Raw genomic sequence first — 27,721 nt, 5'->3', positions numbered from 1 at the left:
TATAATTTGCTTGTATGGTACGTGGTTAACCGAGTGGACATACCAGTACCAGACCGCGAACGCACATGCTTAACCATTTGTGCGGGTTCATTGATTCATTCATAGTCAGTGAACATCTATATCTTTATAAGCACCGGTATTGTTGCAATAAAGGCATAAACGTGGTCACATGAAATAGTAAGTCTGATGAAAACTTTATTGGATACTATTTAAAATGATGTTCATCATACGTACGCGGTCAGTGGCGTTATGAAGTGAAGTGATGTTCTGATCTTCCGAGATCATTGAATGTATCTTAATTGTCCTACGGAGATTAATACTGTTAAAGATCACATTTTTCACTAATCATAACCGTCACTGAACAGTTTAAAACGACCCGAGACCGCGGTTTTCGTACTAGAAATTCATTTTTCGGATTTATATTTCACATTTCTTCTCTTGTAAGGTGATTGATTGTTTACGTAATTTGCGCTTGTATCAACGATTTGAAGTTATATTGAAACAGATAACAGTGTAACGGTGAACGTGAGATGGGATGGACACTTTGCAAACAAACTGCATGAAGACGGGAAATTTCTGGCTGAAATCGAAAAGTATCCAATTCAGTTCAAGGACATAGAAGATGATGGAATATTGATGAGTTTAAAGTAAGTATTGATTGGTCTATGCTTTGTTTATGACCACCCCGTTTTCGCACGAGAGGTTGGCAATTAAATGATGGCGATTTGTAGCGAGATATTGGTATCTAATTAAGCGTCGATATAAAGTTCATTTAACCTGAATAAGATATTGAGCTATTTGTTATTGACATTAATAAAAGAAACTATAGGAACAAACGGATTATTAAACAAAAGCACACAAAACAACTAGCACATTTATAAATAAAGGCTACCACATTGAAAACAAATCAGTCCACTGAATTTAAGAGGCAAACATGAATGAGGTAAATCCATGAGTTTAATGTTCAGGTTTGTTGCCGACACTCTTGATGACGACGAAGGTAAACGTACACGGAAAGCCATTACTAACTACCATGGTATCATCAAATTTGAGGTAGCATATGACCAATCCCCATCGGAGGAAGTGCCAACAACAGGATGGACAGTTATCCCACTTCAAGAAAGTATATCCACACAAAGAATCCTTGAAGATGGCGACCGTTTGCGCGTATGGGTCCGAGCTACTGACGTAATGGGAAATACAAGGGCGGACTCGACGTTCATGAGAATAGATGGATCACCTCCGTTCATTTCAAGTGAAAATGGCTCTGACCATCAAGTAGTATTAAACATTGAAGGTGGAGAATTTAAACATTCGTCTAGGTATGTGATATGTTTGAAGAATAGTAGCTTCTTATACATACAATTTTACACGTGCGAGTCAGTAATACGATTTATGATATTGGTATTGAAATTACTTTTGATTTTCTACAGTAATTTGTTTACATATTTGTTTGTATTAAAACTCAAACCAACGTTTACAATGTTGCAGTTTCTTTAATCATAAAGGAACAGTCCGAATCACACCGGGGTTGTCTTTTATTTTCTCAAGCGACAGAAAAGTTTATTTTTCGTTTTCAGAGCGAACTTTCTGGCTTCTGATCTGCAAAGTGGTGTTCACAAGATCGAAATAAAATTAACAGTGAAATCGCCTGGCAAGGAAGATATGGTCACATATCGTAATTTCACTGAAGCTAGAAGAGGGGTACTCTAATTTCTCTTATGATATATGTGCTTGTTTTAACGGAGTATTCCACATGTGTATTGACTCTTGAATACATACAATTGTACATTTCATTTTAAGGTCTTTACCTGTAAAATAAACTTAATATATTGATCATAAGGCGAATTACCAAGGCTGGTTCTTTGAATTTCCTTTCCATTATTGTATCAATAAGACTGCAATGAAAGCTACAAGGTCAAGCAAAACATTTCAGAAAAAACATCAACATAAAATAGCACGTAGCAAACGCAGAAAACGTCCAAGCTCCAATTTAAACGATTTTTAATGAGCTAGTGAAACCTTGAGCATATTGTTACATGATTGATCAAATGGTTCAATATTATTCGACAGTTTATGTATTTAAGGGCTTGTGGTTGCATATACCATTAAACACCATCGCAAAAGATCTACATACAAACCCAGCAGTTGGATTTTTATTTTACCCTGTATATGGTCAACACGACAATAAACTAGAGACTTAAACGTATTAACGCCACCTACACAGCACAGACAGACAAAACGGATAACATATATGTTTTAGTTTGATATCAAATAGCACTTGTTCTATATGTCACTCGTAACTTAATTTGAATACAATGTTCACTATAGGGACAAGCCTAGTAATCGAAAAAAACACACAAAAACACCTTGTTTAGCGGCAAAAGTTAAGGGCCAAAACGGCAATGAAATAGAGCAAACTTATGAACACCACCTACATTTACGCAAACTCTACGAACAGACCACACACGGATGTTTTCGTTAACAGAATTAATACTTCTTCTTTACGATAAGATTTTTCATTTATAATGTCGCTATCGAGTTCGGGTGTTTTTTTTTCAGAATGACATCACAGATCCGCGGTGTATTGGTTTCGACAAGATCGGGATGTGCCTCCTGCCAACACAGTATGTGGAAATTGACAACTGCTGGCTAACTGTCAGCAAGAAGGACCTTGAGACGGCTTCAGGCGAGCTAGTGGTCACAGCTTACAACCAAGCGATGCTTACAGCAACCACTACATTTGATGTAAGATTCCCTTTTTATGCAGATTATTTTAATATCAGCATTTTCATTCATAACTAGTCATAATAACGCTATTAAACGTTTACCGGGATTGTGGTTTTAAGCTTAATGGGGAAACTCGGGACATGTAACGCAAAAATCAACTTCAATCAAGTTTCTAGGATCATAAATGCCTCAGAAATTTCATTCAACGTTAAAGTCGGTTTTTAACCTTTTTATTATTGGATAGATAATTTCAAAAGTTAAAAAAATAATATTGAAAACGACTCAAGGCAATTTAGGATTTACTCATTTGTCCCAAGAGGTAATTGTTCAATCCTTCTCATGACCACCTAATTAGACAGCTAGCAAAATGATACAAGAATTTACAATGTTTACTAATGTCTTCATAATAGGTCCATAATAAATTGACATAATTTATATCAAAGCATAATACCGTGTAATTTTTTAAACAACCATTGCATTTTAGACAATATAATGAAATAAATTATAAACACAACATGATAAATTGTTTTGTTAAATACTACGTCTTGTCGCTTTTTCTTTCAGATGGGTCTATTGACAAACCTTCAAGGCTTGGAAAAATGTAGGTAGAATCATTTTATGACAGCAATTTCTATGTTCCCCAAATGGTACAACTATATGCCTTTTGCTACATTTCTGTTTCATTAGACACTTAACAAAACTGTTTTGAGCCATATGATAGTTCCGTATACCCTAGTCCTTTGGATGCATTTAACATTTAATAACTATTTGGAAAAATAGTTCCGGTTTTAGGAGGCTTCGATGAAGATCGTTTTACCAGATGTTAAATGCCCTTTAAGGGCATTGTTTACATATTAAATATTGGCAAATATTTACGGTTTTTGTTAAAATTCATTTATTACACAGTAACTGACGGATACGCATTTACATTATTTTTTTTTATTTTAAGCAGCATAAAATTGATAGTTTTACTAATTCTATCAAGAGTTAAGATCACATTTCACACGGAATTCATTTGTTCGATACCTAGCCATATAAAACGTGAACAAGTCCCTTTAGTAGTATCTTTCAAATTGAGACTATTCTTATATTTGTTTATGTACTTTGTGCAACCGGATGAAGCCTGAATATTTTTGTGAATTTCCTAGTTAGAGTGAGTTTCCGCCTATCACCCAAGAGGATGTGAGTCCGAGCCCCACTAAGGATATTTTCTCATGACCTCTCAAAATGGACTCTAGTACTTATTTCTACACAGAAAACGAACTTGAGCGTTATATAATCTGCTACTAGACATTGATTTCCTACTTAAAACCCAATATTTCAAATATATAATCCAAGTTTACGACATTTTTTTATCTATAGACAATGGCCCAACGAACATGAGAATTGAAAACAAATCACCAACTGGCTTCAGACTTGCATGGGACCTGCCTGAATCGGATTCCTGTTATGGAGCATCAGACATCGTCATTATCCTTACAAACAGGGTACGACAAAGCTATTGGCCAGGTGTTAAGAAGTTTATACTAACAAGTAAACTTGGTACTCATGAAAAGGGAAACAACCGACAACAATAGCATTTAATCGAAAATGGCCATTTTAATATTTGGAATGTCAAAATTTAACAACAATGACACGTTGACTCTTTTTAAAAATATGACACCTTAACGTATGTTTTTAATATATCTTTATTTCCTGTGGTTGTTTAAATTTAGTATCAACAACTTCAAACTCAATTCGGTTTATATATGGCATTAAGCCACCGGCCCAGAACAAATTCTACATATATAACAAATTAAGACATAAGGATGAATATGGTGTCCTTACATAACTAAACTTTAAGTGCTTTGATTTTATGAACATATTGCGGAGTCATTTTTATCTTTAAAACCGCGTTTTTTCCTGCTTGGTAGGGACGTTCTAGTGCGTAACGTTATTTTTCGTGATATTTTACTTGGATATTAAATCTCTTTCAATAAAATTTTAGCTAATACATGTCGTTTTAGTTTGTGAAAATGTTTTCTTTGTTTGTTTCCAGTTTTAGTACAATGATGCTTTTGATTATGAAACTCTTTGATCACACATTTTAAACCTTTTATTTGCTAAGGCAGACTGTGTGTGTAACTCATAGTTTCAACTGCAATAACTAAAGATTATTATTATTTGTTTTATTTTAAGTTTCCTCAAGTTAATGCATACGTTTATAATATTTACCTTTCGCGTTTTTACTTTATTCAGGATTGTTGGGTTAAGAGTGAGGTTGTGCATGCAAACTGGTTTAAACCCACAGTGAATTTATTAAACTAACCGTTCCAAGGCGGTACTTAACAGTCCTTGATAAACACACCTAGTTTTCACATAGCTTATCTGCACTGTGTTCTTTTTGTGATTTTTTTTGTGTTCTATGTCTTTGGCGTTTACCCTGATCCATTAAATGGTGTTTATGTTTAAACCTTTGGCTACTGAACTTGTTTCTGTAGCTTTTCTTATCAATATAAAACTTTTGATAAAATGTCTTACAAAATGCACACGTAATAAGGAAAAAGATGAAGCATATTTATATTTTGACAAAGATATGCAAATGTTTAAATGATAGTTCATGCTATATCGACATGACATGAAAAGCACTACTTAACACAAACAACCCAACTATAGTATATGAAATTATATATGAATTTACTAATATCTAAAATTTGTATGTTGTTATGTTTGTAATAGCAATAGACATGCATTTGTGTGTAAAAATAAACTTTAAAGCTTGCAATTTGTTTTATATAAAACTATTATAAATTATAGCGTTATTATTTTTCTGTTACAGGAATCAAATGGCAAAATTGAACTAAAATCGTTTGAAATTTCAAGTACTGCTACCTTCTTTGATGTACTCAGACTGAACCCTGGGGTGAAATATGATCTAGGGCTACAGATAAAGACCAAAGGTGGAATGGCACAGGCATTTGGGCAGGACCTGTCCGTTGTTACTTGTACGTACGCTAACGGCATATTATATTTTTAATAAAATGTAGTTAATTACAATAGGGAATTATGCACAATTTGAAAAAAAAACAGAATCAATTTTCTATTGTTTACCAAATCCCCGTGCACAAACAAATATTTTGTGTAACATTATTCAGGAAATAGAGTTGAAATTTGGCATAAGTTGATGGCAATATATATTTCAACCCATTTGTATAAACATTACTTTGTGATCCGCATTCCCACATTCGTTTGATGTAACTTTGATTTAAGATGGCTATATCAATTTGTTAACTTTTAAGCACAATTGTAATCGTGAAACATACATTTTAAAATTAGTGCTATATAAACCTACACTACAGTATATTGATTGCGCTCAACGATACTATAGGTACTTGGGATGTCATTGTTATAAATTTAAAATAACTGGGGTAAAAACAACTTGACAACAAATTCCAAAAAGGGTTTCAAATAAATCATTATGTATTTAATTACAAAGGCTCTATCATAATTCAGAGAACTAGACTATAATAAAGGCTGAAATGGAAATTTTCAAAGTGGCAACGTATTGAATTTAAACTTTTGTTAAATGCACGTCATGCACACACATATCTTGTTGGCACACAATGACATCATTAAAAGCAATGACGAACATATAATGTGCACATGTTAACAGTTTAAAACAATATATATTTCTGGTATTTGATTTATTCTGAAATCAGTAAAACTTACGCGTATAGCTGCAGCCAGATTTGTCTACTTTTGATCAGCTGTCTGTGTAAAATGCGGTGCCGATTTTTTTTATATAAGATTTTTTCGTTTCGTATACTCTATTATACTCAATAATCAGGTTGTTTATTTGCTCAAATGCTTAGATCCGCCACTGACACGTTAAGTTAAATACTAAAAAAATAAAAGTTTCATTTGTTACTTGATACAGATTGAAATATCATTTAGCGAATGTTTGTAATCTTAGAACATCAGTCTCACTGTGTGGGAACGGACACCGGATACAGCTCAAAAAGTGATAAATCGATAAGCGTTTGATTTTGACACATGGAATGTTTTCTATCATTGTTTGTATTTTATGGTTATATATTTATCAAAATCGAAGGGTTTCAAATAACTTGACCCTGTGCAATATACGACTTTGATTGAAATGTGTCTCCTCGTTTGTATAAAAGCCCAATTCTCGCCGAAAGTTGCATGATCGCTCATAAATGTTCATTTATGTGGTACGATTTCAAACATTAATCAACAAATTAAAATAAGAATACAAACTGAATCGAGCGATTTCATTGTAATTACATTATCTAGTAATGTGTAAGATATCAATACGATATGTGTTGTTGTTACGAAGATATTCATACCTTTTGATGCCCTGGCAGTGTACTGGGGATAGGTGAAGCAAATAAATAACTGCACAGGGGATAGCTGTTAACTGGACTGAGGATAGTAACGATGTAATTAAAATAACGAGACTGGTATAATAATATCGGCCATTTACCGATTCGCGAGCTGGATGGAAATTTATGTTGTCCATATCGAGGGATAAGAGCAAAAAAAATGTTGCTGTTTTTTTAATCTTTATGCACTTAGAACTGATTCATTAAATATAGATTTGTTAACCATGACGTGTTTTTCAAAAGCATTAACGTTCAAGTCGCAAATATCTACATATTTAAATACGCCGGTAATCTGATTTATTGAGGAACACAAAACATATGGCCGTAGAATTTATGTGGTGTTTGCTATTCATATAATTTGTTTATATAGTTTTGCTTAGTAAATCAATATGGAACGTGTTTGCACACGGAAAGTCATCAGTAGGGAATGAGATACTGTGATCAAATTTGGAACACGTGTAGCTTTTTTCTAAGCTTGAGTCGATGTTGCTATTACCTAGAACAGAATAATGGTCTCTACTCGTTCACTTCAGTGAGAAAGTATGTATTGTGACAAACCCTGATATTTAAGCAGCCTGCATATATACGTTCATTTAGGAGAGCATGAATCAAACTCATGCTTTACTAAAGTTTGCTCAATAATTTCTCATCAAATTGTACTCTCACTTTTTGTCGATTATTTGGAACTTCGAAATAGCCATAAATGTATATTGAATATTAAAAGTGTTACTATCAATTCTTGTCCCATTTTACATGTTATCACTAGGACACATATCTCAACTTTGAAACTATCCCAAGTACATAATACAGCTATCCCCAGTACAGTACTGTGAACATTTCTAAGGGCATATCTTTAACAGTTTAAAAGTAACATTGCCAATTCTTACAATAAAAAATATTTGAGGTTATTCCTGTGAAATCGTTCGATTCAGTTTTTTTTTATTTATTCGATATATTTCCTAAAAATAACAATACTTGTGGAAACTCTGAAAGTTTTGAGGTGATCATCTCAGATTTGAAGAAACATTTATCCAGGTCTGCTAAATCGTAAGCACTTTAGATTAAACCATAGGCCAAATTTATCATTTAGCTATTAGTTCAAAAACTTATTTCATTTGTGGATACGGTAGATAAGCGTTAACACGGTAAGTTCTTACCTCTAGTAAAGAAAAACAACTGCATAATTGTCTGTTAACTTATCACTTTTTAAGCTATATCCAGTGTCCGTTCCCACACAGTGAGTCTACTGGATGACAAATAATTACATGGTAACATGGTTATCGTGCTTGAACTATTACTTGTTTTCAAATGGCACCCAATCAAATATATGCTATCATTTAAAGTCCTTATAACACCCTGAAATGGATCTAGTAAACCTTAGCTTACGCCACATCTCAGGGAGTGTTGTTATTAAAAATCATTGGTAGTGGTGTTATTTAAATACATTTCGAACTTTTTTCAGATAATAGTTGTACACTCAGTATAAATTTAAGTATAATTTATAATTTGTGATTAAATCCAGATATTAAATATATAAATCTTTGTCATTTTTGCTTAGTTTGAAATAGCTGATGTCCAGATATACTAGGACAACCCATGTTATTTCCCATTCATTTACCGTTTTTCTTACTTTCAGTGACATCGCTTACATTAAGGATATTGTGTTTAGTCCAATTATATTCCCTTGTATTGTTACTATTAACGTACTTTTTAAATGTAAAAACATGCATCATTTTCACTTTTTCGGAAGACATTTGCGTCGGTTTCCGTGCACTTTTACAAAATACATGATAATAGTCATGGGTCTTTTTCAGCGAAAGAAGAATCACTTGGAGGAGTTTCTACTGGCACCGTTGTCGGAATAGTATTTGGTATGTACGGAACAATAACGTTAAGTCGTAACTTGAAAATACCAAGGTAAAACGAATTTGCATATCTTTTACCCGGAACTTATAGTCTTAAAATCTTCTTTTAATCTATAACCTATATACATAATATATTTTAAAAAGTATAAACATATTTCAGGTCTTCTATTGTTGTTGGTTTTGGTTGTAATCGTTCTCTTCTGCCTCACACGTCATGGAATTATCAACATTCAACCACAACGCTGGATGGGCGAGATACGTCAAGCCGTTGCGAAGCGTGTACGTCAATTGAGAACGTGGGCGGTTGGGACGCCCTAAGAACAATAAAAAGGGAACAAGACTTTTGCCTTGATAAGAAATTCTTCAGTTGGTTCACACGTGTCTGTGACAGCTCGTCCCGTGGTTGTACAACTCACGTAATCCCTAGTTGTTTTTCCTTTTGTTTTGTATGACTCTTTTATTTGACCAATCATGGAATGCTACTAGTGGTTATTTAATTTTCAAGTTTGTTTCCAGTTTTTAAATTGTATTTGATTATCCCTGTTGTCCGTGGTTTTCACATTTTTTCTGAGATGGAAACTTCATTGGCGGATAACTGACATATTGTTTTTATGACAAACTCGAAGTTTTTATTTACTTTCAATTTTTATTGAAATGCCCGAAAACCAGGAACTACGTGAAATATTTGCATTTTCAATACGATATTGTTTTAATAATTTCACTACAATAAATCTCCATTCACACATATTGTGACACACTGTATTTGGTATTCCACTTCAGTGCAATACGGTCGTATTTCACTTTTCTAATGTCACCACATAACAAAAAAATCATAACACGTTGTTTAAATGACGTCATAAAACTAAACAGTGCGTCAGTTAAGTACATTTGATTATGTTTTATCCTATATCAGTAACGTATATAATAAATTTGTTATTCGTACTGCGTTTTGATCAGGGTCATATTTTTCTCTCGAAAACATCCACAAGGATCAACATGATGTAGAAATTACACCCATATTATTAGGTAGTCTTTATATTTAAGTGTTTCTCGCAGCTGTAGAATTTAATGTTATCTTTTAACTTTGAAATTAAGTGAGACATACAAAATATTTGATTATGTATATAAACATGTTGAATTAAGATCATATGTAGTGCAAGTGTTACCTTTATTAGTACTGGACCTTACCTTGACAGATAGATTCCTTTTACAATTGATAAATTGTTTCAATAATCAACACGTACGTTAAAATTATCTTCCGTCTTTTATGAATATATCAAACCTTTATACTTGTTTTATTTTATTTTCATTTTCTGGCTATGCCGCAAACTGAAATGTTCTTGATATCGCTAGATGATGTATCTTTTCTTTTAATAATAAAAAAGAAGTTATTATGTACATATATTCTAAATAAATAACTAGCAACTGCGCGTTTTTCAGCGAAAATGCAATATACAAAATGTGTCCAAATTGAAAGCTATTAAAAGGCATACACAAACAAGGGTGTCTTGAGTTGACAGTGCACCAATCGACTTCAATTTGAAAGTTTGTACAATCAAAACTGGTCTTTCCTTCATATCTATTACCGTATTGAAAAGCTTTTCTCTTCGTATGTCGTTATGTTACACATTAAAAACGGAAATAATACAACTTAACCTTTCGATTAAATGTCTTAAAAGCGATAAAGTATTCGCTTCTCAAAGTTCCTGTGATAACGCCGAAACATAGAGTATTTTCTTAGTCAACAGTGTTTATATTACATGCTGTTCCTTCTGTATTATTTAAAAGGTTAACGTGAGGTTCCTCCACAAGCAGTGTAAGATGCTGAGTCAGCTTGGTTACACGTCAATGCTCTATGTAAATAAATGTAAAAAGTTTCAGTTAAACCGAAAGTTATGAATTCATACTTGTAATATATGCAATGCTTCCGAAAAATCAATGATCCGGATGATATTTTAACATTATTCAAGAGAACTAAAACGTTTAGAAAGTTATAATTAACAGAGTTACGCTAAAACAACAGTAATGCTTCATCCTGATCGCCACAGATAAAAACAACCTGTCATATAAGTTGTGTTCTGTCTTTTATCTCCGCATGCGATTTGCTCAGTCTAATACTGATGCGAATATATCCAATCAAACCATCTAATTATTATTTGAAGTAATTTAGTGTGTATCAATTAACTATTTTGTCCTATAACTCTTTCGTCCTGCCAGATTTACTCTCTTGTCCTGTTTACTCTTTTATACTGTTTACCTTTGTGCCCTGTTTACCATTTTGTCGTGTTTACTCTTTTGTCCTGTTTACCATTTTGTCCTGTTTACTCCCCTGTCCCGTTTACACTCTTAGCCTATGCACCGTTTTGTCTTGTTTACACTTTTGGTCCGTTACCTCTCTTATCTCGTTAACACTTTTGTCCTGTTTACTATTGTCCTATTTACTATTTTGTCTTGTTTACTATTTTGTACTTTTTACTCTTTTGTCCAGTTTACCCTAATGGCCTGTGCACCTTTTTGTCTTGTTTACCCTTTTGACCTGTTAACCCTTTATCTAATTAACTTTTTCGACCTGTGTACTCTTGTCCCGTTAACGTTTTTTCCTTTAAACTTTATGTCCTGTTCACTTCTTTAACCAGTTCACTTGTTTCTCCTGTTCACTTGTTTGTCGTGTTCACTTTTTGTACGGTTTCTTTGTTAGCATTCATTATTAAATGTTATTCTTAAACACAATTTTCAAAATAAAAGGAGAATAATTTTAACTATTTTGAAATTCAATATCCTATTTTTTTTGTTGGAGCAAAGACCATGTTTGCAGACGCAATGACATATCTGTTTAACGCAGTAGTTACCCACTCGCTTCTCATCTAGGCAACCATCGGCGTAGCTCCAATAGGCACGGTAGGCCCGGGCCTACACATCGTTTCCAAAAATGTAAAATACAAAACGTCCAAATCTGCTATAAAAACTGAAAGGTAAGGGGGGGGGGGGTTGACAGTTAATGCCTACTTTAAATTCAAGTTAACACTCAAGGTTAACTAAGCTTTTTTTTCTAAAAAGTTTAGTGCCTATTTTTTGAAGACAGTCGAACAGTTTAACAAATCGATTTGATAATATTTTTACAGCAACCGGCTGTCGCATGATTTTAATGAACGTCTGTTTAACTCGGTTTTGTTAAAAATATAAGTTGGATGCGGGATTATATTTTGAATGTCATTCAACATGTTTCCCCGTTACCCCGACCCTGGAGATTCCGATGGATCGTGGAATGATGACTTCAAACTCAGACTTTTCTCACAGAAGAGGGAGTTTGTCAGTGATTTCAAATTGCCATTGAGGTACGTGTGGGTGACAGATGTTTAATCGAAAAGTTTTGGAAAGTACGAACAAAAATAAATTATTATTTTCTTAGTTTATCATAGAAAAAATATAACAAGGACTTACATTATAACCTTAATATTTTATATTTTTCATTTGCCTGCTGTATGGATATACTATGTTCGTAGTTACGTCTTAGTTAAATAAACTTACACCCATTTATGTAAACAATAACGGTACACTATTCTACAGTTCATTAATAATCAATCCCTCCTTTCCTTTTATCACAATGGCCTAGTCACCTTTTCATCCATCAAGAAAAATGTAAAAATATATACTGCTCAGAACTATGTTTTACTGTTACTTTGCCCTTCCGTTCGTCCGTCAGATTGTCGTTCGTTCACCCATCAATGCATCCGCCTGTACACCCGTATGTACAAAAGCTATATTTTGTGGTTTGGGCTATGGTCGGGGATAGGGTTTTAGGGTTTCACTTAATTGTTCAGTCTGTCGTTGTGGGATAAAACCATAAAACTGGATAGTGTGGTTAAAACATATTGTGGGATCAAAAAGATAAAAATACAAGAACCCAGAATATATGTCTCGTCTTGTGAGAACGTCCGTACTAACACAATCCGTCTATTCATCTTTCCATCGACCCATCAGTTTATCTATCAAATTGTCCCTCCTCCCATCTCTCCGTTCCTGCCGTGATTTCATTTTCCCCTCCATCCCCTCTTCCATCCACCTGTACGCCAACCAATCTACCCAACAGTCCGTCTTTTCTCCGTCCATTGATAACCTGATAGTGTTTGCGAATTATTTCGTGTTAACCATTTAATTTTTGCGTTAATTATCTAGCTATCTAGTTAATATTCGCGATACTTTTTTTGTAAAATAGATATCATAAGACTTAAAACAGGCTTGAAAGGAATGATCAAATTCTGTTTCAAAGGTAGAAGAGAAGCATGTCGTTCGTGAATAGTTTTTAGGGTTTGTCACTTGCACTTGTCAATAAAGGGAGTATATTTGGCACAATGCATACTCGAATATCTGCAAGGCACTGGCTTAGATATTTTGAACATTCGGGAGCAGTGTTATGATGGCGCAGAAACATTGCGGGCAAGTGCTATGGTGTTCAAGCGCACATCCGGATTACCACTCGCTAACTACACCCATTGTAAGTCGCATTGCCTAAACCTGTCAGTGGTCCACAGCTCCAAACTTCCATGCGTCAGGACCATGATGTCTACAGTGCAGGATATCGCCTTTACGTTTGACTACTCTGCAAAACAGCATTTGCAGATGAGCTGGCAGAAGACGTTGTGTGAAACAAGGTGGATGAGCAGGGCAGATGCGCTTCGTACATTCAAGAATGCCTACCGCGTTGTCTTCCATGCCCTTTATCAGAAAGCTGTGACCTTAGCTGACGAGTTCCAGGTACATATTACCTTTTTTTGCATGTTGATTTCATGTGGTTGCCTACAAATATATGTAATGATCCATTGGTGCATATAGCAAAACGTCTTAACGCAGTAATTAACAATTCAACGGAACACAAATGATAAAAGCGTATTTGTAACAGTTCGAACGCATCGTGTATTTGCCAGACTGCAGACTGATAGTTTTAGAAACAATGTGCTAGCTGCTTTGATATTTCGATATAAATTTAATGAGATCCGTATTCAGATATACGCGGTAAACTTCTATTAGGTATTTTGCATTCTTTTACCGAACGGTTATTAATCGATTCGGAAATTAACGATATCGATCGAATGTTTTATGTTAAATTATTTTTGTTTTACCTAGATTGACCCAGCAGTGCCACGACAAGCAGCCAGACAGAGGAACAGGGCGAACTATGGTGTACAGGACCCCAGTCGGTATTGGAAGGTTTCCGTCTTCTGCGTTTTTTGACCACCTGCTTCAAGAAATGAATACCCGTATCCTGAAGAATGAAGAGCGCTTCCAGGCTCAATTGTTTATTCCGACCAAATGTGATGGTCTCCAGTCGGCTAATGTGGCCAGGATCTACGAGGCCTGGAACCAGACCTTCCCAAGACTCGACAAGAAGTCAGCAAGGAAGTAAGGCGGTGGATTCTGCGATGTCAGGTAAATGTTGCAAATCCTTCGATCGACACTGCTGGCGGCACTCAACAAGACATCGGAGGCTGCTTATCCCTGCATATACATTATACTGCATATACTGCTGACCATGCCTGTCACATCCGCCTCATATGAGCGCTCCTTCAGTTCCATGAGGTGTATCTAGACATACCTTTGTTCTACACTGACCGGCGAGAGGCTATCCTCACTTGGCGTCCTCCATATTCATCGCGATGTTGAGATATTCATAAATAAAATTATAAACACTTTTGTTTCAGTCAAATGCAGGAACTTGGATTTAATTTAAAGACCCTAGATATTTCATCGTAAACAAAACCAACTGGACACGCTTGTTTAACCATTACATACATATTTTCCATTTTGAAGCTTGTTTGACAAATTAGTATCAAATATTTGTATTTCAGTTCTGTTACTGTACATCATACGTAAATAAATTTTAGTCAAGCTATTATTTGATGACTAAAACGGCTCAAGATATACGCCAAAATCGCACCATATCGAATCTATAGCTTAAAAAATCTCAGGGGAGGTCACCCGGACCCTCCTACCAAGTGGGCCTATACTTCATAATAGGCCCAGCTACGCCCCTGGCAACCTGGGTTCGATTCCCGGCCTGGGCGCTTGTAACTAAGTTTTCGGTCACAAAGCAGGACAAGTGGTTTCCTCTGGGGATCCAGTATCCCCTACAGCACGAGATCACACTCTCGCGTCAAATCGTGCCAACGAGAGTGATTAATACAATGATGTTATAACTTGTTTCACAATCGTTGTAAAATATATACGATTAAAGTAAATGATTAATCAACACTTTGAAAGGCTCAGCGCAATAGGATTCTACTGGGCATTTAAACTAGTTTAAACCTCGTAAGAGTATCATATAAATATGTTATATTGAAAACTTGGTAGAGTTGTTCTTATGAATGAAGTTCTGATATATATATATATATATATATATATATCGAAGGCTATCTTATACACAGATAAAAGTTTCTGTCAGACATATATAATATATATATTGTTATATTCTAATGTCATCAGATCTAATGATGTCTGCAATTTCCTCATGATATAAGTGAATTCTTAAGTTTAATATATGACTTGAAATACATTGGAAACAATCAGACACAGTTAATCATGAAGCTCGGCAAACAAAGACGCTTTTGACACCAAAGTCGCAATGTGCAATTACAAAGTTAAGTACTTGATTGCTAGACAAAATACGGAAGCCCGGCAATACACCAAAACTAGAAAGGACATACGACGGTCCCCATCCAGCAAACAATTGGTGAAATTAATCCTGTGCCTCAGCTGGGCGCACGTGACACTACCAACTTGGTAAACTACGAGGAAAGCAATCCACCGAGTTGGTCGGTAAACTGCAAAGATGCAAAACAAACATTATTAATCGAAACACCAGTACTTTTGGAACTGGCAAACATAAGTTTCAGTGTAAAATATAGTTCCAGCAGTATAATTTAAAGACTTCCCAGTTCCCAGGTTATATGAATGGTGAAACTTCGCACCTTGGTATCGGAAATCTGATCGTAAGGATCAGACTGCACGAAAAATTCAAGCAGAAATGTACTGTATTTATTGCAATCAATATGAACGTATTAAAGAGGAATTAAGAAATAAGGTATTAATACTACGTGCCTTGCAATTAAAGATCAGACTTTTGAAATTATGTCAACCAATTTGGGACGATGACATGCAAAGTCTCTGGGACATGATACGAAAGAAGGGAGAAGCATTTCTGAAATGTGAAGACAACTACAGAGGCGATTTCAGTTACGTCAAGGAACGTATTTACCAACGTACACGTAGAACTGAATGTTTAAAAAGATAGATACATGACCTAGGTCCTAGCATAAACGTACCAGCATAGACAATATACAAAGAAAGTTTTCAACCATGAATATGTTACTCATAGAACCGAAAGCAATTGGTCTCATGAAGTTGACCAACTGATAAAGTTTAAATCTTAGTGATTATCTTAAATCAAAGTAGACTGTGAACTCAGCTTAAGTTGATGAACAACCAATGACTTTCACTGTAGAAATTGGCAAGTAGACGTTCCTCAAGATGAAGCATTTATACTATTTAAGGACACATTTAAGATTGGAAACAACATCAGCCTGATTCTGTGTAAAAATGAAGGCTCTATCTTATGTCACTTTAGATGTTGAACTTTTCCACTAAGAAAATGGACAGGTAGGATTTTCCGTGAACCGGTAGAGCACAGACTTTGTAGGCCGTCTGACAAGTGACCCATTGAAGACGAAAACTCTAAGTGATCGATTGTATTCTACATCATAACTGCAGAACTGTATGCAATAGTGATATTTCAAAAAATCCAAAAAAAAAAAAAATGAAAAAAACTCTCAAATTTAGTGTCTTATTATCGACTAAGTCCTGCTAAATTTTATAACCGGTTCCGTAATAGTGTCGTTCGCTTAAATAGTTTGATATTTTGAATTGTATTTCAATATTTATTTAAATTATGGCAAACTTTCCTAATTGATGATCTACAGCCAACAGGGCCGGGTGTTATCTGTTTGATGCTTACAAATTTGGAGATTTTCAGTTCTGAATGTACACATCTAAAAATAAAAAAATAAATAACTTAAATATTTACCTTCGTACTTTTACCACTATGTAATATACAATGCTTGTACGTTGTATATCCATATCAAAATATGTTGTCTGAAACAAATATTAAAACGAAATTATTTAAAAATCAATCACTGTCGTATTTTTAGTTCATGCAATGTAAGCGGATTGAATATAGGCTTAACTTGGCAAAGGAAAGGGAGAGGGAAAAGGTCACAGAGCTTAGGCACATTATAGTAAAATAACAAATTTAGAATGGGTTTCAATATTTTGGTTATTTACGAACGAGAAATCAAAACATTAGTCATATACAGATAATATGTTAAGGTGGAATGGCCGATTAGGGTTTGAAATGGGCCAAGTCGTAATTGGAACAGGACAAAAGTGAAAATGAGTGCTGTGAGCAACATTTAAAATTTTAAATGAAATAAAAATGTATTTCTGAACACTAACTATGCTATTGTTTGCCGCCTGCAGTACCAATGGCCATGGCAATTACAACACAGAGAAGAACCTTCTCGGAGAAGAGAGAGGAAAAAACGTTGACCTTGCACGACATTCCTGACAATAAAAAGAGGTATGCTTGTCAGTCAAGGGCTGAATTAAAAAAAAAATTAGATTGAACTCAATTTTGATTGTTTTGATTGAAATAAAAAAAACTAGCCAGTAGTCTTATTGGATTTATTGATATAACGATATACGAATTGTATTGAATACTAAAAATATATTTTAACAAGAGTTCTGCGGGAAATCAAGAATTCGAGAAGCGTGTATGTGTTGAGGACATAATTTCAACAGTTGAGCATGAACTCAAATATAAAATCGGCTCTGGAAAGCAGATATGGAAACGGCTCTTGAAATTAGATATAATATCGGCACATGGAATCAGATATGAACATTTATGTATAATATTGCTTATTAAAATTTTAGATTCCTCCGATGCATCAGATCATGAAATTCCTGTCCCCATGAGGCAACGAGGGCGTGCTCGTGGTTGAGGCCTTGGTCGCCGATGAGTCAATGTTCGTGGACACTAGGATGACGCTAAAAATTAATCTGACTGACATTTCTATGTGCTTCATGTAATCTCATGAGTTTTACCATTCACAAAATCATCAAACAAGCAGGAGTGTGTATATTTTGTAAATATTAGTAAAAAAGGATACAAAATGGTGCCAGACTGTGTGATTGGAAAAAGGTATTAATCACACTTTGTGTTGTGAATAAATGTTTGTAGATTTTTTAGCTGTTCAAGTGTATATTAAAACTATATATGGAAATCATTCAAGTGTTAGATATTTATGCTGATTGGTTTTTGTCTTTAAAAAATATTGCATATTCTTGTATTTTCTTGAAATATTTTTTTGCTATATACGAATATTGACACAATCAGTATTTGCATTGCAAAAGAAGTAAAAGTGTCTTTTGTATTTCTTGTATTTCTTGTCTAAATTTGAACAAGATATCTAAAAACAATTAAGGAAAATCTGGAAGTTTAAAAAAGATAGGCGTTAAATTCTGAGAAAGCCTAAAATCAATCTGGCGCTGGCTGGAATTTTCTGTGACATATTTGGTGATGTTACTTTGCCCTTCCGTTCGTCCGTCAGATTGTCGTTCGTTCACCCATCAATGCATCCGCCTGTACACCCGTATGTACAAAAGCTATATTTTGTGGTTTGGGCTATGGTCGGGGATAGGGTTTTAGGGTTTCACTTAATTGTTCAGTCTGTCGTTGTGGGATAAAACCATAAAACTGGATAGTGTAGTTAAAACATATTGTGGGATCAAAAAGATAAAAATACAAGAACCCAGAATATATGTCTCGTCTTGTGAGAACGTCCGTACTAACACAATCCGTCTATTCATCTTTCCATCGACCCATCAGTTTATCTATCAAATTGTCCCTCCTCCCATCTCTCCGTTCCTGCCGTGATTTCATTTTCCCCTCCATCCCCTCTTCCATCCACCTGTACGCCAACCAATCTACCCAACAGTCCGTCTTTTCTCCGTCCATTGATAACCTGATAGTGTTTGCGAATTATTTCGTGTTAACCATTTAATTTTTGCGTTAATTATCTAGCTATCTAGTTAATATTCGCGATACTTTTTTTGTAAAATAGATATCATAAGACTTAAAACAGGCTTGAAAGGAATGATCAAATTCTGTTTCAAAGGTAGAAGAGAAGCATGTCGTTCGTGAATAGTTTTTAGGGTTTGTCACTTGCACTTGTCAATAAAGGGAGTATATTTGGCACAATGCATACTCGAATATCTGCAAGGCACTGGCTTAGATATTTTGAACATTCGGGAGCAGTGTTATGATGGCGCAGAAACATTGCGGGCAAGTGCTATGGTGTTCAAGCGCACATCCGGATTACCACTCGCTAACTACACCCATTGTAAGTCGCATTGCCTAAACCTGTCAGTGGTCCACAGCTCCAAACTTCCATGCGTCAGGACCATGATGTCTACAGTGCAGGATATCGCCTTTACGTTTGACTACTCTGCAAAACAGCATTTGCAGATGAGCTGGCAGAAGACGTTGTGTGAAACAAGGTGGATGAGCAGGGCAGATGCGCTTCGTACATTCAAGAATGCCTACCGCGTTGTCTTCCATGCCCTTTATCAGAAAGCTGTGACCTTAGCTGACGAGTTCCAGGTACATATTACCTTTTTTTGCATGTTGATTTCATGTGGTTGCCTACAAATATATGTAATGATCCATTGGTGCATATAGCAAAACGTCTTAACGCAGTAATTAACAATTCAACGGAACACAAATGATAAAAGCGTATTTGTAACAGTTCGAACGCATCGTGTATTTGCCAGACTGCAGACTGATAGTTTTAGAAACAATGTGCTAGCTGCTTTGATATTTCGATATAAATTTAATGAGATCCGTATTCAGATATACGCGGTAAACTTCTATTAGGTATTTTGCATTCTTTTACCGAACGGTTATTAATCGATTCGGAAATTAACGATATCGATCGAATGTTTTATGTTAAATTATTTTTGTTTTACCTAGATTGACCCAGCAGTGCCACGACAAGCAGCCAGACAGAGGAACAGGGCGAACTATGGTGTACAGGACCCCAGTCGGTATTGGAAGGTTTCCGTCTTCTACGTTTTTTGACCACCTGCTTCAAGAAATGAATACCCGTATCCTGAAGAATGAAGAGCGCTTCCAGGCTCAATTGTTTATTCCGACCAAATGTGATGGTCTCCAGTCGGCTAATGTGGCCAGGATCTACGAGGCCTGGAACCAGACCTTCCCAAGACTCGACAAGAAGTCAGCAAGGAAGTAAGGCGGTGGATTCTGCGATGTCAGGTAAATGTTGCAAATCCTTCGATCGACACTGCTGGCGGCACTCAACAAGACATCGGAGGCTGCTTATCCCTGCATATACATTATACTGCATATACTGCTGACCATGCCTGTCACATCCGCCTCATATGAGCGCTCCTTCAGTTCCATGAGGTGTATCTAGACATACCTTTGTTCTACACTGACCGGCGAGAGGCTATCCTCACTTGGCGTCCTCCATATTCATCGCGATGTTGAGATATTCATAAATAAAATTATAAACACTTTTGTTTCAGTCAAATGCAGGAACTTGGATTTAATTTAAAGACCCTAGATATTTCATCGTAAACAAAACCAACTGGACACGCTTGTTTAACCATTACATACATATTTTCCATTTTGAAGCTTGTTTGACAAATTAGTATCAAATATTTGTATTTCAGTTCTGTTACTGTACATCATACGTAAATAAATTTTAGTCAAGCTATTATTTGATGACTAAAACGGCTCAAGATATACGCCAAAATCGCACCATATCGAATCTATAGCTTAAAAAATCTCAGGGGAGGTCACCCGGACCCTCCTACCAAGTGGGCCTATACTTCATAATAGGCCCAGCTACGCCCCTGGCAACCTGGGTTCGATTCCCGGCCTGGGCGCTTGTAACTAAGTTTTCGGTCACAAAGCAGGACAAGTGGTTTCCTCTGGGGATCCAGTATCCCCTACAGCACGAGATCACACTCTCGCGTCAAATCGTGCCAACGAGAGTGATTAATACAATGATGTTATAACTTGTTTCACAATCGTTGTAAAATATATACGATTAAAGTAAATGATTAATCAACACTTTGAAAGGCTCAGCGCAATAGGATTCTACTGGGCATTTAAACTAGTTTAAACCTCGTAAGAGTATCATATAAATATGTTATATTGAAAACTTGGTAGAGTTGTTCTTATGAATGAAGTTCTGATATATATATATATATATATATATATATCGAAGGCTATCTTATACACAGATAAAAGTTTCTGTCAGACATATATAATATATATATTGTTATATTCTAATGTCATCAGATCTAATGATGTCTGCAATTTCCTCATGATATAAGTGAATTCTTAAGTTTAATATATGACTTGAAATACATTGGAAACAATCAGACACAGTTAATCATGAAGCTCGGCAAACAAAGACGCTTTTGACACCAAAGTCGCAATGTGCAATTACAAAGTTAAGTACTTGATTGCTAGACAAAATACGGAAGCCCGGCAATACACCAAAACTAGAAAGGACATACGACGGTCCCCATCCAGCAAACAATTGGTGAAATTAATCCTGTGCCTCAGCTGGGCGCACGTGACACTACCAACTTGGTAAACTACGAGGAAAGCAATCCACCGAGTTGGTCGGTAAACTGCAAAGATGCAAAACAAACATTATTAATCGAAACACCAGTACTTTTGGAACTGGCAAACATAAGTTTCAGTGTAAAATATAGTTCCAGCAGTATAATTTAAAGACTTCCCAGTTCCCAGGTTATATGAATGGTGAAACTTCGCACCTTGGTATCGGAAATCTGATCGTAAGGATCAGACTGCACGAAAAATTCAAGCAGAAATGTACTGTATTTATTGCAATCAATATGAACGTATTAAAGAGGAATTAAGAAATAAGGTATTAATACTACGTGCCTTGCAATTAAAGATCAGACTTTTGAAATTATGTCAACCAATTTGGGACGATGACATGCAAAGTCTCTGGGACATGATACGAAAGAAGGGAGAAGCATTTCTGAAATGTGAAGACAACTACAGAGGCGATTTCAGTTACGTCAAGGAACGTATTTACCAACGTACACGTAGAACTGAATGTTTAAAAAGATAGATACATGACCTAGGTCCTAGCATAAACGTACCAGCATAGACAATATACAAAGAAAGTTTTCAACCATGAATATGTTACTCATAGAACCGAAAGCAATTGGTCTCATGAAGTTGACCAACTGATAAAGTTTAAATCTTAGTGATTATCTTAAATCAAAGTAGACTGTGAACTCAGCTTAAGTTGATGAACAACCAATGACTTTCACTGTAGAAATTGGCAAGTAGACGTTCCTCAAGATGAAGCATTTATACTATTTAAGGACACATTTAAGATTGGAAACAACATCAGCCTGATTCTGTGTAAAAATGAAGGCTCTATCTTATGTCACTTTAGATGTTGAACTTTTCCACTAAGAAAATGGACAGGTAGGATTTTCCGTGAACCGGTAGAGCACAGACTTTGTAGGCCGTCTGACAAGTGACCCATTGAAGACGAAAACTCTAAGTGATCGATTGTATTCTACATCATAACTGCAGAACTGTATGCAATAGTGATATTTCAAAAAATCCAAAAAAAAAAAAAATGAAAAAAACTCTCAAATTTAGTGTCTTATTATCGACTAAGTCCTGCTAAATTTTATAACCGGTTCCGTAATAGTGTCGTTCGCTTAAATAGTTTGATATTTTGAATTGTATTTCAATATTTATTTAAATTATGGCAAACTTTCCTAATTGATGATCTACAGCCAACAGGGCCGGGTGTTATCTGTTTGATGCTTACAAATTTGGAGATTTTCAGTTCTGAATGTACACATCTAAAAATAAAAAAATAAATAACTTAAATATTTACCTTCGTACTTTTACCACTATGTAATATACAATGCTTGTACGTTGTATATCCATATCAAAATATGTTGTCTGAAACAAATATTAAAACGAAATTATTTAAAAATCAATCACTGTCGTATTTTTAGTTCATGCAATGTAAGCGGATTGAATATAGGCTTAACTTGGCAAAGGAAAGGGAGAGGGAAAAGGTCACAGAGCTTAGGCACATTATAGTAAAATAACAAATTTAGAATGGGTTTCAATATTTTGGTTATTTACGAACGAGAAATCAAAACATTAGTCATATACAGATAATATGTTAAGGTGGAATGGCCGATTAGGGTTTGAAATGGGCCAAGTCGTAATTGGAACAGGACAAAAGTGAAAATGAGTGCTGTGAGCAACATTTAAAATTTTAAATGAAATAAAAATGTATTTCTGAACACTAACTATGCTATTGTTTGCCGCCTGCAGTACCAATGGCCATGGCAATTACAACACAGAGAAGAACCTTCTCGGAGAAGAGAGAGGAAAAAACGTTGACCTTGCACGACATTCCTGACAATAAAAAGAGGTATGCTTGTCAGTCAAGGGCTGAATTAAAAAAAAAATTAGATTGAACTCAATTTTGATTGTTTTGATTGAAATAAAAAAAACTAGCCAGTAGTCTTATTGGATTTATTGATATAACGATATACGAATTGTATTGAATACTAAAAATATATTTTAACAAGAGTTCTGCGGGAAATCAAGAATTCGAGAAGCGTGTATGTGTTGAGGACATAATTTCAACAGTTGAGCATGAACTCAAATATAAAATCGGCTCTGGAAAGCAGATATGGAAACGGCTCTTGAAATTAGATATAATATCGGCACATGGAATCAGATATGAACATTTATGTATAATATTGCTTATTAAAATTTTAGATTCCTCCGATGCATCAGATCATGAAATTCCTGTCCCCATGAGGCAACGAGGGCGTGCTCGTGGTTGAGGCCTTGGTCGCCGATGAGTCAATGTTCGTGGACACTAGGATGACGCTAAAAATTAATCTGACTGACATTTCTATGTGCTTCATGTAATCTCATGAGTTTTACCATTCACAAAATCATCAAACAAGCAGGAGTGTGTATATTTTGTAAATATTAGTAAAAAAGGATACAAAATGGTGCCAGACTGTGTGATTGGAAAAAGGTATTAATCACACTTTGTGTTGTGAATAAATGTTTGTAGATTTTTTAGCTGTTCAAGTGTATATTAAAACTATATATGGAAATCATTCAAGTGTTAGATATTTATGCTGATTGGTTTTTGTCTTTAAAAAATATTGCATATTCTTGTATTTTCTTGAAATATTTTTTTGCTATATACGAATATTGACACAATCAGTATTTGCATTGCAAAAGAAGTAAAAGTGTCTTTTGTATTTCTTGTATTTCTTGTCTAAATTTGAACAAGATATCTAAAAACAATTAAGGAAAATCTGGAAGTTTAAAAAAGATAGGCGTTAAATTCTGAGAAAGCCTAAAATCAATCTGGCGCTGGCTGGAATTTTCTGTGACATATTTGGTGATGAAATGGTTTACAATACGGTGTACGAGTTTTGTAAATTATCTTCCAGAACTAAGATGGCTAGTTGTGAAGTCATTGCAAGAGTGATAGCTGTAGTTTATATTTGATTGCAAATGCCTATATATATTTTGTGAGTTATTTTTCAAGTCACCTTGTCTAGTCATTTCTATGGCATGGGATATGACAATTAGAGAATTATTTTTAACCAAGTCTTTCTAAGGAAAAGTGGAAAACTTAGTTAATAGATTTGGATATGCCATTGGGCCGACAGGTGGCTGTGACCATTGGCGCTTGTGTCCAGGCTTTAACTTAGCCATGCATAGGGTATTTTGAAATAAAAATTCAAAAAGGTTTAAAAAACTGGAAAACTGTGGTTTTGAGTTCTCTCATTTATTAAATATTTTAAAGAAACACTCTTGCTTGATCTCAAATAGCATTTGTTTGATCTCAAAACTAGTATTTGTATAGAATTATCTTTTAGTGTTATCATTCTTTCACTGGATGTTAGCCTTGCACTGTTTACAATATCATTGTTTAGTTAATTAGTGAATATAATGTGAGCAAAAGTGAGTTAAATGACCAAATATATATTTGTTTGCTCTTCGCTCGCTCCTTGTTTTTGCTAAATGCAAAACAAATATTTTTACTATTACTTCGCTCGCTCGCCCCATTATATTTTGGAAAAATCCGATGAACAAGTTTGTGTGGCCTTAAAGCTGTTTTCATATTTAAATTACTCCCCTATGTTCACCAGAATCCTGTAATTTTCAAAGTTTAAAAGCTTACTAGAAAATTATAAAATAAAAATAAAAAGTCTTACAGTAGTAAAATATGTTTTTTCTTCAATATGTCAGGAAGCACTGCTTCATATAATGTTGGCAGATTAATTATACCAAACTATATTGGACCACCTAAGGCATCAGTATTTAACATTATCATAATTGTTGCAATAAATGACAAGATCAGTTGAACATCAGATTTGATAAGTTGCTGAAAAGTGTTTAATAATTAATTTCTTAATTATAATAGCAAACAAGCTGAAAATATATATATTTGTTTATTATTTGTTTTAACCTGTGGACTAAATGAACGTCGTTTGTGAATTTGCTTTAACAGTCACTCCAGGAATAAGAAATGTTTTCTACTGCCACTTCAGGAATAATTAATGTTTTTTACTGCCACTCGAGGAAAATAAATGTTTATATACTGCCACTCCAGGAATAAGAAATGTTTTCGTGCCACTCCAGGAATAAGAAATGCTTTTGCAGTCACTTATAATATTGAGTCCTTTATGATTACTTGTGGAAAAGTTCTTCTACAAACACTCAAGGAAAAAGCCGCGTCAGCGTTGGTGTGTCGGCGTTAAAGATGTAATAAGGACTTACGTGCATGTCACTGCTGACCGTTATAAATGTCTTCAGTTATATCAAACAAAGTTAAGTATTTACATAGGTAACACTTGGTAGGTGCCCAATTTAATACTTTTTTCTGATCTATTATGTTTAATTTATTTAAACTTAATGATCAAAACAAAACAAAACATGATTTGTTTACAGATTAAAATATGTCAGCGAAATTTTGGCGCCTTTTTAACTAAGGAATTCGTGGCCACGTAATTAATCATTGAAATATTTATGCGAGAAGCTACAGAAACAAGCCTAGTAGCAAAAGGTTTAAACATAAACCCGGTTTAATGGCACTGGGTAAAAGCCAAGACATAAAATTACAAACAAGAAACATGGAAGAACAGCACAAACAGCACAGTGCATACATACTATATATAAAAAACTAGGTATGTTTACCAAGGTACCGCCTTGGAATGGTCAGTAAAATGTAAATTTCCTGGTGGTTTAAACTAGTTTAAGCGCACAAACCTCACTCTTATCCCAACAATCCTAAATTAAGATAAAACGCAAAAGGTAATTCTTATCAAAGTATGGATTAACTTAAGGACACTTAACAATTAAACAAATAATAAGTAACTGATATGTAAACTTCAAGTAATTCTTTAATTAGAGCTCCCAACTCTATCTGCAAACGGAGGAATACAATTCAGAGTACCTAATGCAAAAACATTTCAAAGATAGAAAGACTAATACCTTTAACTGCAAATCAAATGTTAACCTAAATTGTGTCTCTCTAAGAGAAATACCTCTTACCTCTACAACAAAATAACGAAGCACACATACTGTTATCACCATTACGTCATCACGATAGTTTACATATCGCATCCGAACACTTCGGCCATTTTCCATCGAAAACAAACTCGGATGAACATGGAAGGTTTACAAGTCAGATTATTTCTACATTTTACTATGCTGCAAGTAAATCGCGTAGTTATTTCAATAAAGGAATCTTATTTATTTGTGCAATAACACATTTCATTTAAGATTAATAATATGAAATGCACATTCAAACATTACAATTTTAATACTATTATTTAAAAGTGTACTACTGTTGTACCGGCATACATCCGAGGTTGTTTCCGACGGAAAATGGCCGAGTTGTTCCAAATAATCACTGGCGATGGCCAAGTGGTTAGAATATCGCGCTTAAAATTAGGGTCCCAGGTTCGATCCCCACTTGGAACTTTGCCGATGATAATACTGGCTACAACCAAGAAAAGTTTACTGGTTTCTAACAGCATGTACATAGCATAATTTAAAAAAACTGCATAATTTCTCCGTTAAATAGCTCTACAGAGATTTTCTGACGTGTTCTTGATTGTCAATGGTCATTGCGACGTAAAATAAAGCCTACTTTTACCCTTCTATACTCCTACATTTCCTAGTCATTCTTCATTTAAAATTAAATTTAGTTAAGAAAGACACGCTTGGAGGGATACAGACAGTTTGTTCTGACCTGTGCAATGTACATCGTCAAAAACACATACAACACATAATATCTATGTATTATGATTATCGGGTTATGTTTTCAACGGTTACAATAGCTTGGTTGTACACTATTCTTTTATTGTCCGGTGATATTCGCCCAAATCCTGGGCCAAGTTCTTGTCACAATTATTCAACTGACAAAACGTTCGTTGGCATGGTGAACGTTCTCTTAATCTTTCGAATTTCCTGTGGAGTGCTAACTACCTGTCCCTTATACACTATAATATTCAATGTCTTTTACCTTAACTGGATTTACCGTAAACTGA

General features: G+C 34.9%; 1 protein-coding gene across 1 annotated transcript in view; it reads left to right on the top strand.

Moving 5' to 3' along the window:
• LOC128230985 (fibroblast growth factor receptor-like) overlaps positions 1-27,721 on the top strand; it is a 90,815-nt gene that overhangs the window by 6,667 nt on the left and 56,427 nt on the right. The window lies entirely within an intron of this gene.

Source organism: Mya arenaria, chromosome 1, assembly GCF_026914265.1.
Source record: "Mya arenaria isolate MELC-2E11 chromosome 1, ASM2691426v1".
In the NCBI taxonomy this organism is placed as follows: domain Eukaryota; kingdom Metazoa; phylum Mollusca; class Bivalvia; order Myida; family Myidae; genus Mya; species Mya arenaria.
This window is presented reverse-complemented; position numbering and strand designations above follow the sequence as displayed.